Source organism: Paroedura picta, chromosome 1 (assembly GCF_049243985.1).
Source record: "Paroedura picta isolate Pp20150507F chromosome 1, Ppicta_v3.0, whole genome shotgun sequence".
NCBI lineage: Eukaryota > Metazoa > Chordata > Lepidosauria > Squamata > Gekkonidae > Paroedura > Paroedura picta.
This window is the reverse complement of record NC_135369.1, coordinates 29,385,579-29,399,949: the sequence shown is the minus strand read 5'-3', so window position 1 is coordinate 29,399,949 and position 14,371 is coordinate 29,385,579. Positions and strand designations below refer to the sequence as shown.

The 14,371-nt window shown below is 46.0% G+C and overlaps 1 protein-coding gene across 3 annotated transcripts in view; it reads right to left on the bottom strand.

Moving 5' to 3' along the window:
• PNOC (prepronociceptin) overlaps positions 1-13,289 on the bottom strand; it is a 37,984-nt gene extending 24,695 nt beyond the window's left edge. Inside the window, exon 1 of one of the 3 annotated variants that reach the window (XM_077331509.1) lies at positions 13,118-13,289. The gene's annotated coding sequence lies outside the window, so the exon portion shown is untranslated. Of the gene's footprint in view, positions 1-4,967; positions 5,120-11,822; positions 11,936-13,117 lie in introns of those variants that run through there. The other 2 variants (XM_077331525.1, XM_077331518.1) reach the window with 2 other exon arrangements.
• Between the last annotated feature and the right edge of the window lie 1,082 nt (positions 13,290-14,371).

The window sequence follows — 14,371 nt, the reverse complement described above, 5'->3', positions numbered from 1 at the left end:
AGCCTGCCTAAATCTCTGCAATATCAAATGGTAATTTTAAAATGGGGAGAATAAAAAATAAAACCATTAAATACTCAAGTTCCCTTTAATGGCACCGCCCCACAAGTTGATAATAATAAAAGAGAAATATTACTACAGATAAATTATTAAATAAAACCATGTTTTCTTGCAGATTCACAGAAGGATCCCAATGGACAAAATAGTCAGTCCCCCAGTGACGGATATTTACCTGTCATAGCACTCCCCAAAACTGTATCATCACAACAGGTCTTTATTGGAAATGCTTAGATTAATCTGCATGGATAATATGGTCTGGTCCCAATGTACCAGTCAACAGCTTGGTGCAGCCAGCAGGGTGTATTGGTTAGGAGTGCAGACTTCTAATCTGGCGACCCAGGTTTGATTTCCCGCTCCCCCACATGCAGCCGGCTGGGTGACCTTGGGCTCAGCACAGCACTGATAAAGCTGTTCTGACCGAACAGTGATATCAGGGCTCTCTCAGCCTCACCTACCTCACAGGGTGTCTGTTGTGGGGAGAGGAAAGGGAAGGTGGCTGTAAGCTACTTTGAGACTCCTTCTGGTAGAGAAAAGCGGCATATAAGAACCAACTTTCCTTCTTCTGTGCATTTTATCTTTACTGATGGAAATCTTGCTGCAGGCCATGAATGTAGTCCTCTTTCTCTTTCCAAGGGGGAAGGATTTGGATGGCTTCCTTAGGGCCCAACTAGGCAATACCTCCCCTCCCCTCCATGCTGGTTTTGTGATCTGAAATGCCCCCAGAGAACTCCTATTTGCCTCCTTGGGGAAACCTGTGTTTAGCTTCACTACTTGTAAGTCTCCTCAAAGAGAAAACCCATGGTCTATAAGATAGCTCTAGATGTTCCTGCTGCCAGATTCTGCAGCACCCCCCCTCCTTTAAAAGCCCCCTGTTTCAATTCTGAGTCACTTTTACTCAGATTGAATCCACAAGTTGTTATTTTTCTGTCATTTTCTATTTATGTGTGCTTATTGTTCTGTAAAAATGAATAAATTTCTCTGCATTATTCTGGGTACAAAATAATAAAATGACTCCTAACACTGGTGACATAACGGTAATGACTGGGGAAGGCACTGGCAAACCACCCCGTATTGAGTCTGCCATGAAAACGCTGGAGGGCGTCACCCCAAGGGTCAGACATGACGGTGCTTGCACAGGGGATACCTTTACCTTTACCTTTAACACTGGTGACATAACTGGGTGGAAGGCTCACGTGGGTGACTCACAGAAACAAAAGAAAGGAGGGCCATATTTGCACATCTCTGCTGAAAAAGACACAACCAAGTAGAGCCAACAATTTGGCCCAGTACAATTCTTTCCCTCCAGTGACTTATGATAGGCTGGAGCCTGCTGGTTTCGCTTGTCCTCCCAGGTTCTCTGTCCCTCCCCTGATGTTTCCCAGCTTGGTGTAGAGCAGGGGTAGTCAACCTGTGGTCCTCCAGATGTCCATGGACTACAATTCCCATGAGCCCCTGCCAGAAAATGCTGGCAGGGGCTCATGGGAATTGTAGTTCATGGACATCTGGAGGACCACAGGTTGACTACCCCTGGTGTAGAGGGATCCAGCATGGTGTAGTTGTTAACAGCGGCAACTTCTAATCTAGCAAGGTGGGTTTGGTTCCCACCTGAAGCCCTGATAGAGCTGTTCTTCAGTGATATCCGGGCTCTCTCAGCCCCACCTACCTCACAGGGTGTCTGTTGTGGGGAGAGGAAAGGGAAGGCGATTGTAAGCCACTTTGAGACGCCTCCAGGTAGAGAAGAGTGGCATATAAGAACCAACTCTTCTTATTTTACCTCTCAGGGTATCTGTTGGGGGCGGAAGCAGGGTAGGTGGTTGTAAGCTGTTTTGAGACTCCTTTTGGGCAATGAAAAACAAGGTATAAAAACGAATTCTTCTTCTTCTAAGTTCACAACAGGCAGTATCTTGTTTCTTCATATAAATAAGAGCCATCATCAGTTTATAGTCAAACATGGTATTCTGATTACAGGGAACTGAGAGAGGGAAAGGGCAGAACAATATTTTACATAGTGGTCATAGTGGTGGTATGGAATGACTACAAAGTATGTGGGGAAATTGCGAGGGTATGTGTTTTAAGTTAATAACAGTTAGAGATCAGACCTGATCTCCACCCCCTCTCTCTACTAATACGTAATGGTTGGCAAAGTCTGTTTTGATGTATCTGAAGAACTGTGCACGCACATGAGTGCTTATACCCAGAATTAAACAATGGTTGCATTGTTTATGTGCTGTAAGCAAAAGAGGTGAGTAGAGAGCAGGGTATAAGTGTTTGACGTGAGGATGAAGGGAAAGGACTCAAGTTCATGCATGTCCCTTCAGCTAGCCCATCAGATCTTGGAAGCTAAGCAGGGCCAACTCTGGAGAATATTTGGATGGGAGATCTCCAAGGATTTGGGTGGTAGTTCCTCCAAGGAACAGTAGAGTCATGATGTACAGGCAGGCAATGGCAACCCGTCTCTGAATGTCCCTTGCCTGGCTGCCAGCCAACCCTCGGATTTCCTGGCTACACTATACACACCATATGAAAAGTAAATCCCTTCAGCTGCAGATCCAAACTGAAAGGAGTGAATTAGCTCCAGCGGGACCCATGGCCTCTAAGCTCTTTCTTCACATGGTGTGTGCATGCACCTGGACCCGTAAAAGCTCTGGGCAGGAATGGGGGGGGGGGGAAGGGGAGCATTGGTGAAATTGCAGGAAGAGGAGCATTGCCAACTGTAGGTTGAACAGTTCCTGGAGATTCGGGAATGGAATCTGGGGAAGAGAGGAAGCTCAGCAGTGAAGTGATGCCAGAGAGCAGGGGTGGCCAAACCATGACTCTCCAGGTGTCCGTAGACTACAATTTCCATGAGCCTCTGTTTGGCCACCCCTGCCATAGAGTCTGCCCTCTGAAGCTGCAATTTGCCCCAAGGGAAATGCTCTCTGTCACATGGAGATCAGCTGCCATTCTGAGAGACTGCCATGACCCACCTGGAAGCCCCCTCCCCAGGGTCCATCCCCAAATCTCCAGGAGCTCCTGAAAATGGAACTCACAACACCACCCCACATATGCTGTTGGTGGCCCGGGGGACCTGGCAGCTCTACCTAACACTGAACCCCCATTTTTTAAAAAAAATCATGATTTTCTTCATGTTTAGTAGCGTTGTTTAAGAATTGAAAGATTCCAGAATCTGGTTGCAAATATAGAGAGCAATCCTAAACAGGTCTACTCAGAATTGTCCTTGGGCCTACTTAGCAGGGCTTACTCCCAGGAAAATGTTCTCAGGACTGCATGGCTAATCTCTGAAACGCCACATGGCCACATACCAACAGACCTATTAATCATTCCTTCCGATTAATGTGAAATATTCCCCAGAATCCCACACATTGGCTGCTCCACTGGATAACAGCTGCACAGCTTCCTTCTGAGACGTGCTGGAAAAGGCACTCAGAACTTTCTAAAAAACTGCGGTTACTGACGGTTCAGCAGGCAGCACAATGAAACAAATTAACAACCTGTGAGAGAACGAATTTTCCGTCACAAAATGTGATTCTTGTTTGGGGTCTGATAATGCCATGTACAGAGCAGAATATGAACCAGATGATAAGTTTCGGTAGTGGTGTTAACTGTATTCTTCAGCTTCTCTGATGGCGATTGTGTTATACAGTTGCTGTGCCGTCTGTATGTTTGAAACCATAATAACCCCTGCTCGGTCTACTTCCTGACTTCCTCTCACAGTGGTTTCCACAGTGTATCACCGCTTAACCGATCTGCACATCTGGGAGACATCTTCCTGTCATGAGGTACACGATTTTAAGTCAGAAACTTACTCAAGGGAAGAGCTGTAAATGAAGAACCAATTCAAGTCAGCATTGGGTGCGAAATATGCCCCATCTGTAGATTGCTGCCTCCTTGGCCAATGTAGTTAAGAAGCAGCAGCATTGGTTCTTATTTGCCACTCTTCTCTACCCAAAGGAGTCTCAAAGAGGCTTATGTTCGCCTTCCCTGTCCTCTCCCCACAACAGACACCCTGTGAGGCAGGTGAGGCTGGGAGAGCCCTGATATTACTGCTTGGTCAGAACAGCTGTGGCGAGCCCAAGGTCACCCAGCTGGCTGCATGTGGGGGAGGAGTGGGGAATCAAACCCTGCTCCCCAGATTAGAAGTCCGCACTCCTAACCACTACATCAAGCTGGCTCTGAGAACATTAAAGTGTTTGGACACCTTTGTTGCTAGAAACCCACAGTGTGATTGTTTAAACGTGACTCTCCCCTAAACGGTGCCTTCTTGACAGGTAGGAGATGCATAAGGAAGTGATGCATCAAGCTCTCCTCCACTGTGTGGAGGGACTACCTCTTTATGACCAGGTCCAACAGCGGTGATCCACACCAAGTAAAAAGCTTTGCTAGGCATGCACATCATTCGTTTTCTCTCTCACACCTGAGTGGAAGTTCCAACAGGCAACCTGTTGACCTTCATGGCAGACTGGGTCTTGCAACGCCATACTGGATCTTTCCCATCTACAGATATATAGAGAATTTGCTGTAATAAAATGTAGCCCTGACCTGGATAGACCAGGTAAGCCCGATCCTGCCAGATCTTGGAAGCTTAGCAGGGCTGTCCCTGGATTTGGATGGAGTTCCTCCAAGGAGCACTAGGGGTCGTGACAGGGAGGCAGCCAATGGCCAACCACCTCTAAACCTCCCTTCCTCGGCTACCAGACAATCCCCAGATATCCTGGTTACACTAAACACGCCATGAGATAAATAAATAAATAATGCCATAATGTATAGGGTTGTGAATCAGCAGCTGGCACAGGATCCCACTGTCCATCTTTTGCTTGGTTCTGGATCCCATATGCAATAGGCTAACTTAGAAATATCTTCTTTGGCTCAGGTCATAATTTTTAAAGCCTTTTATGGCCTGGGACACTCACATGTAAAGACCGGCTTCTCCCTCCATGAGTCCACCTGCCATCTCCCTGTCCATGAAACCCGGCCTGTGGTGCCCTCTCTCTGGCAGGTTCATCAGCGGTGCTGGTCTTCCCTCCCTGGGGGCTAGTCAAGGATGTGCATGAAGCCACTTCATGGTTGGAATTCTGGGAGCTTGAAAGTTCTCAGAGCCTTGGAATTAGTATTGGCATTTTCCTTGTTCTCAGAATGCTATATCAGAATCAGAATTGCACAGAGCCAGAGCAGGCCACTGAGGGCCATCCAGTCCAGCCCTCCCAATCTTCTCAGGGGTTTAAAAATCACACACTCCTGACTGGTGCTCATCCAGTCTCCCCCTAAAAACTCCCAATGAAGGAGACTCCACCATCCTTCAAGGCAGCGTATTTCATCTATGAACCGCCCTCACTTGCATTGTTAATTTTGTTGCTAACCCCGGATTGGGAAATCCCTGGAGATTTTGGAGTAGAGCCTGGAGAGTGCGGAGTTTAGGGGGTGTATGATAAATGTGATGTTTATTTATTTAATTTCTAGACCGCTGCTCCTAGCCAGCTAGCTCACGGTGGCTTACAACATTCAATAAAATACTTTCCAAGCTACAATAAACAACCCGTAAAAACCACAAGGCTGGTAGAAAACCACATGGCATGTGGAAGTTCTCCTGTGTGAGCTTCAGTGAAACCAGTGGGGGTTATACTAGCTCATGGCAGCATTTGCACACAGGCCCCTGCTCCTTTCAACAGGCCTCATGTTCTTACTCAGGGTTAGTCAAACTGTGGCCCTCCAGATGTCCATGGACTACAATTCCCATGAGCCCCTGCCAGCAAATGCCCCTGTTCTTACTGATGCACATGAAATCTGCCCAGTGCTGCGCCAGCTGTTTTTTTTTCCAGCTGAATAAATATTTCATAACAGAGGCTGAAATAGATGTATTTTGGATAATGCGCCATGAAATAGACAGGGTTTTCTCAAAACATTTTGTAAAACCCCATGAAAGACCCTGTTGCTTGCCACCCACAGATGTATTTTAAAGCCATTTCGTCAGCTGAGCTGATGCAAAGCAGGAAAACATCAAGAATAAGGGAAAGTTCCCCACCTCCTCTCTCCCTCCCTCCTTATGAAAAATGATTATGGGGGGCGGGGAAATTCATCATCTTCGTTTCAGCTGGGACCAAGGTGGCTAACTAGGAATCCCTTGATAGCTCATCCTGCTCCCTCTGCCAATGCAACGTCAAGGGATAAGGCTGAAATCGGAAGATTACTTCTCAGCTTAGAGGCTGGTATGTTGCCAATGCTTACTACAGAAGGAGAAAAAGACTGTGCTGTGCCTTCTTATCTGGGAAGAAGCCCCATTCACTCTGCAGGGCTTGTTTCTGAGTAAACACACATAGGTTGAAGCTGGAAGGCTGCAGTCCTACCCAGTTTTGCTTGAGAATATGTCCCACTGGACAAAGGAGAACTTATTTCCAAGTATATTTTCCTATATTTTCCTATTTTCCTTTGTGTATTCACTCAGAAGTAAGTGCCATTGCGTTGACTGGGGTATTAAAAAGGTAAAGGTATCCCCTGTGCAAGCACCGAGTCATGTCTGACCCCTGGGGTGACGCCCTCTAGCGTTTTCATGGCAGACTCAATACAGGGTGGTTTGCCAGTGCCTTCCCCAGTCATTACCGGGGACTGGGGTAATACTCATGACTGGGGTTTACTCAGAGGTAAATGTGCATAGGACTGCATTCTTAGGGGGACAGACATTTATACAAATGGAATTCCATAAAAATTCACTGGGGATGTTGTGCGGGGCAGAAATTTACGGAGGGCAACAGAAATATCTTTCCCCCCTTCCTCCACTGCCAATACATACGTCTCTCATCTGGGATTGCCAACAGCCCTGGAGAAAACAGAATACAATTGTTAAAACGTAAGCTACCCAGAGCTTTCAGGGAAGGGCAGCAGATGAATGAATGAATTAATTGAATTGAATTGAGGCGTATTGTGTGGAAATGGCCAGCTGAAGCTTTCAAGGAATGGAGGTAAATAACATATTATTAAGACTTTACGAAATGGGCAATAGATGTTTTCCCCTCCAGGCAGTTGGCAACCCTATCACCATAGGTTATTTCTGGCCATTCCGTACTCTCAGTGATGACAATTATAGAAACAATCCAGGGTCCCAGATGTCCTTTCCTATAGCACATGCCCCTTCTGCTTCAGACAAAAAAGAGCTGATAACATTGTATAGATCACATTGCTTATCTGAGGTCATTTGGAGTGCTCAGCTAAGAAAAGCAAAGCAAAATAACTGGCAGTTCAATCCCACAGATATTTTCCTGGGAGTAAATGCTAAGGAACAGACCTGGGCAGGATTCTGAATCACAGTTGCTACTTAGGGTTATTCTAAGCTGGTCTGCTAATAAGGCTTATTTGCAAGAAAGTGTTCCCAAGATTGCACAGTAAGGCTGCAATCCTATGAACACTTACTTGGAAGTAAACCCCACTGAATTCAACATGATTTCCTTCTGCAACGCATGCTGAGCCAGCTAGGCATAGTGGTTGAGAGCGGCAGCCTCTAATCTGGAGAACCAGGTTTTGTCCCTCAGTCCTCCACACGCAGCCAGCTGAGTGACCTTGGGCCAGTCACAGTTCTCTCAGAGCTCTTTCAGATCCACCTACCCTACAGGTTGTCTGTTACAGGAAGAAAAAGGGTAGGTGATTGTAAGCCACTGAGACTCCTTTGGGTAGTAAAAGGCAGGGTACAAAAACATAGCTCTTCTCAGCACATTTGCCGCTCAACCCTGTTTACATTGACTCTGAAGTCAATATTAAAATTCAATTGTAATTATTAAACCACCATTTCATCTTGGTTTCTGATCATGCAAAAGCCACCTTGAAGAAAATTGTCATGCTGCTTCCAGAAAATACCCAGTTTGGGACTTTGATGAATCCCCCAAGGGGATCCAATTGGTTTCCAACAAACCAATTCAATTTCCACTCAGCTGATAACTGAACGCTTTGAAAAGGCAGAGACAAGCAACCCTTTGAGGAGTCTTTTAGCTACTCCAGCTCTGAGTCAGAAGGACAGCAGAGAATAGAAAAGCCAAGCACGTTTAAAGGGCAGGCAGAGCAATCATATCAGTGTTGACAGGAAAAGTATGGTCTTCTGCTTGCAGAAAAGTGAAACTGGAAGCCAAGGATGAGCAGGGATTCCAGCACTTTGAGTAGCCCCAGGGCTGCTAGATCCCCCCTGGCTGCTGGTGGCAGATGGGGAGGGGGAAACTCCTGGAGGTTTGGAGATGGAGCCTGGGGAGGACAGGAACCTCAATGAAGTACAATGCCACAGAGTCCACCCTCCAAGTCTCTGCTTCCCCCAGGGGAACTGATCTCTGGAGTTTGGAGATGAGCTGAAATTCCAGGGGACCTCAGCACCATTAAGTATGTCCCATGCTGCATTACTCAGCTGCTGACTACGGTGCTGGGATCTGCTCATTTGCTGGAAGGCTGTTTTGGTGGCCACCTGTGAACTGTGAAACTCTCCCTTAGGAGGCAACATAAGAAGAAGAAGAACTGGTGGTTTATATTGGCTGCCTGAACCAAAGAAGAAGGCCCTCCCATTCTTGAATTAAGTGGAATGAAGGAGTGGTAATGGCTAGTTTTGAGTTATTTTAACAGAATTTTGTGTTAGTTCTTTCATTTTGAAGTAGTAGTCACCACAGGGACCTGTGAATGACTACACGCATAGGTAGCCTTAAAAGGGGATTAGGCAGAATCATGGAGGATGGATCTATCAGTGGCTACTAGACCTGATATATGCTGTGTATCTGAAGGACCATCTCTTCCATTCAGGCCCCAGGCCTCTCAACATTTAAAAAGGGTTTTCGTTCAGTGGTCTTGAGTGGAATCTTCAGCTTCTTGCCTCTAAAATGGGAGCATTTCTGATATTTCCTCTTTCAAAGAACAGATAGACACGATCTAAGGACTTTAAAACAGTGTTGGCTTCTTTAATATCACTGTAAGATATTGAAGTGAGATACGGCAGCTGGTCTGTTGGTTTTGGTGGTCCTGTCTTGGGTTCAAATGCTTGTTCAGGCAGGAAGCAGTATTCAGTATGACAGGCCAGTCCCAAATTTTGGCCTTACTTATGTCCCTGGACAAAGAAGGTGAAGAACACAATTACAGTAAAAAACTTATATAGGGCAGCCCTCCCCATCACTCCGTCTCCATGTAGGATAAGGCAAGTTTGGTTGAGTGTCTGCCTGTTGGGCTGCTTTTAATGGTAACCAGAGCCCAACCAGGGGAAAGCACAGCACTTGGTCAGCATACAAAATGCTTGTCGTTATGGTCTCCTGGCTGACCAGTATATGAAGCTGCATTATCATGAGTCAGACCATTGATTTATCAGGCTGGTATTTGATTGGCAGAAGAGAGGCCCTTCCAGAGTCTCTAAGCAGAGGTCTTTCACAACGTCTGCAACCTGACTCTTCTAACTAGAAGTGCTGGGGACAGAAACTGGGACCTTTTGCATGCCAAGCAGCATCTCTACCTCTGACTTTGCTACACCAAACCCCATGGCCCTCTGTCAAGTAACTATGGGTCCCTGTCCCATGGAGCTTGCAATATGGAATTTGGCACAGGAGAGGCCACAGAGGGTGGGGGCAAAGATTAAATTGAGGAATGGCAGAGGGAGAATAGGCGAATTCTATCTTGATAGACATATTAAGGCTTATATTCAGTGGTGGAAGGAGACAACAAATTCCTCTTGAGGAGGAATTTGAAGGAAGAGAGGGAGGCAAACCCTGACTAGTTTCTGAGGAGTAGTAAGGGGGATTATGGTGGAAGAGGAGGTAGAACTGGAGGGTCCAAGGCCTTGGGCAGGACGAACCAGTGTGGCATTCAAGGGTCATCTGAGAAAGCTAGGCTTGAATCCCCACTCTGCTCGCATGGCAGCTCGCTGGGTCAGCCAGGCACACCTGACTGAAATTACCTCACAGGATTGTGGTGGGAATCAAATGGGAGAAGGGAGAATAATGTATGCTGAATGTGCTCCCTGGAGGAAGAAGGGGATAATAAAGATCGATTGGATGAGAGGGCTAAAGGGTGACAAGGCCGTGAGGAGGTAAAGATTTCTTCATGTATTCCACTTCTATTCGACCCTGTCTTGGCCGACTCAGGGTGGACTAGGGGTTTGATCACATAGCCCAATAAGACTACTGCTTGCTGTACAGATAGTGAGCATCCTGGTTTATCTGAGACATTTCTAGCCCACTTTTCTCCTTGCAACATCCTTCTCTCCACCTCTGTTTTTCTTCACAAACACTCCCCCTTCTGTGGTAGGTTTGAGAGAGAGAGAGAGAGAGAGAGAGAGACAGAGACAGAGACAGAGACAGAGACAGAGACAGAGACAGAGACAGAGACAGAGTCTGGCCCCAGGATCAGCCAGAGAACTTTGACATAAGCTCTTACCTTGACCACAAGTTATAGAAATATCACAGCTTGGTCCTCCTTCATTTGACCCCACTGCTCCACTGTTTACATTTTTGTTCTCTATCACAACGCAGATATATGTCTGACAACTGAGAATACACCCCATGCATCCGATGACGTGCGCATGAGTCCACGAAAGCCTTTGTTTCAACAAATCCACCTGGATTTACCACTTGGTAACTTTCCATAGCGGGCATGTGACCATTTCGATAAACCAGTCATTTGCATCATCCTGTGCCTCATCATGTCCACCTTCTGCTTCCTGGGGTTTTTGATCAGGTGCAGCCATGCATAACAATTCTCCCCCTCCCTTAATGGGACAATAGAGGCCGCTGGTACTCAAGCACACATACATATAGAATCATAGAGTTGGAAGGGGCCATCCAGGCCATCTAGTCCAACCCCTCTGCCCAGTGCAGGATCAGCCTAAAGCATCCATTATAAGTATCTGTCTAGTGCTGCTTGAGGACCTCAAATGTTCAGCCACTGAAATGCAGTTCTGGAGAAGCAGAGGAGTGTAGGGGAAAGACATTTTGTCTCCCCCAGTACGAGCCCATTAGCCTATTCCACTGCTGAAATATTCTGTATATGGTGTCATTAATGTAATATTTGGTTTAGGCTCATCTAGGTTCACCCGGGATGAAATCCAGATGACAAACTGATTTTAGTGCGGCACTTCGGAATATACTTAACATTTCCCTGTAGAGGCTGATAGGACTGCAAAGAACTTAATCTTGGCTGCATTGTGATCGTTCTGCTTTACAAGACGGAAGGTTTGTATAGCTGGATTCGAAACCCATACACTCAGAAGCAAATCCTGATTATTTTGATGGGACTGGGCTGGACGACAGCTTTATTAAACTATTCTAGCGATTTAAAACCACACCTTCTATTCTTGGTTACATGTGAAATCATCCCCAGTTCAAAGCCTGCAAAGATTTCGCTTCCTGCCACTCTGATTTCATTTGAACACCATTTCATTGGTGAGTAGTGAGCATCTAAGGCAATCAAACAGACATTTTTTATATAGGCAAGCATTGTCAAACAGCTTTCTCCAGAGGCTACGGTTAAACCCATGGTGCGTATAATGTCGCTCTTTTTCTCCATTAGCCAAAAAGCTACAATTAGTTTTTTGCGCATCAATATAGCTCTGGTCCAGGTTACAAACTTGCCTGTGCCCTGTCAGTGGCTCTACTTTGAACTAGTTGCCGTCGGTTTTGATAAAATTTAATTATGGAGCATTAGATGCCAAAGAGGAGATGCTCAAATCCCTTTCATTGGCTTTCTGATAATTATTCTAATTCTGGGGGAAAAAAGGCTGTTTGCATACACGTACACGAAACATTATTTCATAATTAGGGTACCTCGAATGCTTGCCGTGTTCAAAAGCAGTTTTCAAAGGTTTCGTTCTAATCCTCCTGTCGCAACATTGGCAAGCAGACAATCCTCCCTCTCTGCATTTTTGTGAAAGAGCCAGGGAAAAAAAAACAACGCTACTCTGGATCTGCATTTGTTATAGGTTTATCCAGTTGATCAGATGCCCACGGAAGCGCGTATACATGATGTGCAGCCGATCGGAAAATTGACCATAATTGGCTAAATTACACGGTGCGGTGAAAAGCACCAAACAAAGACCTGAAACCTTCAGCCACTGAAATGCAATTCTGGAGAAGCAGAGAAATGTAGGGGCAAGAAGTTTCGTCTCCCCCCCGTATGAGCCTGTTAGCGTTCACCACTGCAGTTTGCTCTTAGCTCTCCAAACACAGCTACAAATAATTATTTCTTTATAGATGGTTTTAAAAGTATTGCTTCAGTCACATTGGAAAATCAGTCTTGAACTGCACAGAATAAAGTTCCGAAAGGTTCCTTCCGACGCTGCTTATAAATGGGATGCGTTTTGAAGTAGCCCTTGTAGGCAATAAATGAGCCAGACAGGCTACAGGAACTTTGAACCTCTAATTTGTTCTAACAAACTGACACTAATATTTTACAGGGGATTATTCTCTTAGATGAGAATGAAACAGTGGGTTGGGGGGTGGGTGGGAAGGAAACAACATGCCGAAGCGATGACATTTTATTCGACAAAAAGGAACGGGTTTTCTGGTCAGAAATTGGTTCCAAAGCTAGGGTAGTTTTGTGGCATATATCAACAGAAAAGCAAATGAAGACATGTTTTGAAGCTAAATACAAATGTGACAAAATCAGTACAGATGTATATATACACACAGACACACATAATTCAAATTTCCATCTCCACCCAACCAATACACCCAGAAATCATCACCAACTAATAAACACACACATACGTCTGTTTATAGAGATTTAAAAAGTATCTGCTTTGTCAACTACAAATCCTCAGTGTGTAAAACCATCCCAGACAGATCCTTATAAAACCAGGGGTTTTCCTTTCAACACAAACCAAGGCGTCTTTAAGTGGCTTATCCGTTTCGAAGAGGGTGGGGGAGAAAGGTCACTAAATAAAGCACATCGTCTCCCTCCTACCCAATTCCATCCTGCCAAATTTCCCCCCAGTTTGAAAAGCTCTGGGTTGGTTAAACAGCCACTGCATTAAAACTCAGTTATCCAAGCAGAGGCAGACTTTCCCCAAGACAAAGAGAATCAAGCAGCTTGCTGGCAAAGAGATCAAGTGGTCGCCTACCTGCCTGTGTGCTCTGAGTCCTGAGGTTTCCTCTGATGTTTGAGCCTTGCAGTGTGTGTCTGCCAGCGTGGCCCCTATATATGTACACGGCAGGCACAGACACACACTCACACACACACACCTCCCCGGCTCATTAACACGTGCATCGGTGAGGCCAACCCCCTTAAGAAGCCACCTAACTTACACACTGACTAACAGCCGGGCACCCCATGGGGATCCTCCAGCAAAACCTTTCCAGAAAGGGTAGCTTGCACATTGAACGAGTAGAACCCCAGGCACCATGCCATGCCTCCATCCAAGGAGCAGTCCTCATGCCGGGCTTTTGCCGTACAGCTGGCTCTCAAGATAACAAGCTCAGATCTCTGGCCCGAGGATACAATGGAAAGCAGGAATCCCTGATGAAAGACCTGGGGGTGGGGGGAGGAAAGGTTTCCAGCACATAGGGAAAACCTCAGTAGAGCTGACGTGAATGCGCCGGTTCGAATCTCTCCTCTGCAACAAGCTCAGCTGGTGACCTTTAACCACATGCCAAGACTTAGGCCACCCACTTGCAAATGAGGATAACCGCATTAGCCTACCTTCCAGGGATGTTGTAAGATTACTAATTGCTCTGAACATTGGTGTTTATAAATCATGCACTTAATTATTCGTTATTTATCATTAACAGTCATTTTAATGAATAATAATTAAGAGTCTGAATGCATGTCCAGATATTGAAGAAGACCAGGGGAATGGAGGGTTTTCTCCCCCTCTTCAAGGATTTCCCAATTGAATTGCTACTGGGAAAGAGAAATCAATTGCCCTGAGACTCACCCAGGAGCCCTTTGCCTTGTTTGGACCAATCGTATTCTCAGTTGACCGGCTCCTGCTACAAAAGAGTGATTTACTCTTCCCATATAACACAGACAATCCCTTAATAAAGCCATTGCTGCCCGTTCTGGTGGTTCCTTTATTTTCTTGATTCTTTCATTTACTGGAGGCTGGAGACTAAATATTTCAAGGCATGAAACTCGGCCAGTCTGCCTGCACACACTTCTAGAACCCTCCTGACCCCTTTCGGCTGCCTTTCCTGTGTGGCCGCCCACCTTGTCCCAAGGAACTCTGGGTTTTTCCTCCAGCAGCCTTCCTTCGCGCTCTTTCAGAGAACCATCCATCAGCGTTCCAGGGCTGTCACCTTTCCCCAGTAGCTAGAAGGCCTGAGTGCTCCATGACATCACGGCACATTATCCAAAGGTGTTTGAGTGGGCTTGCAAA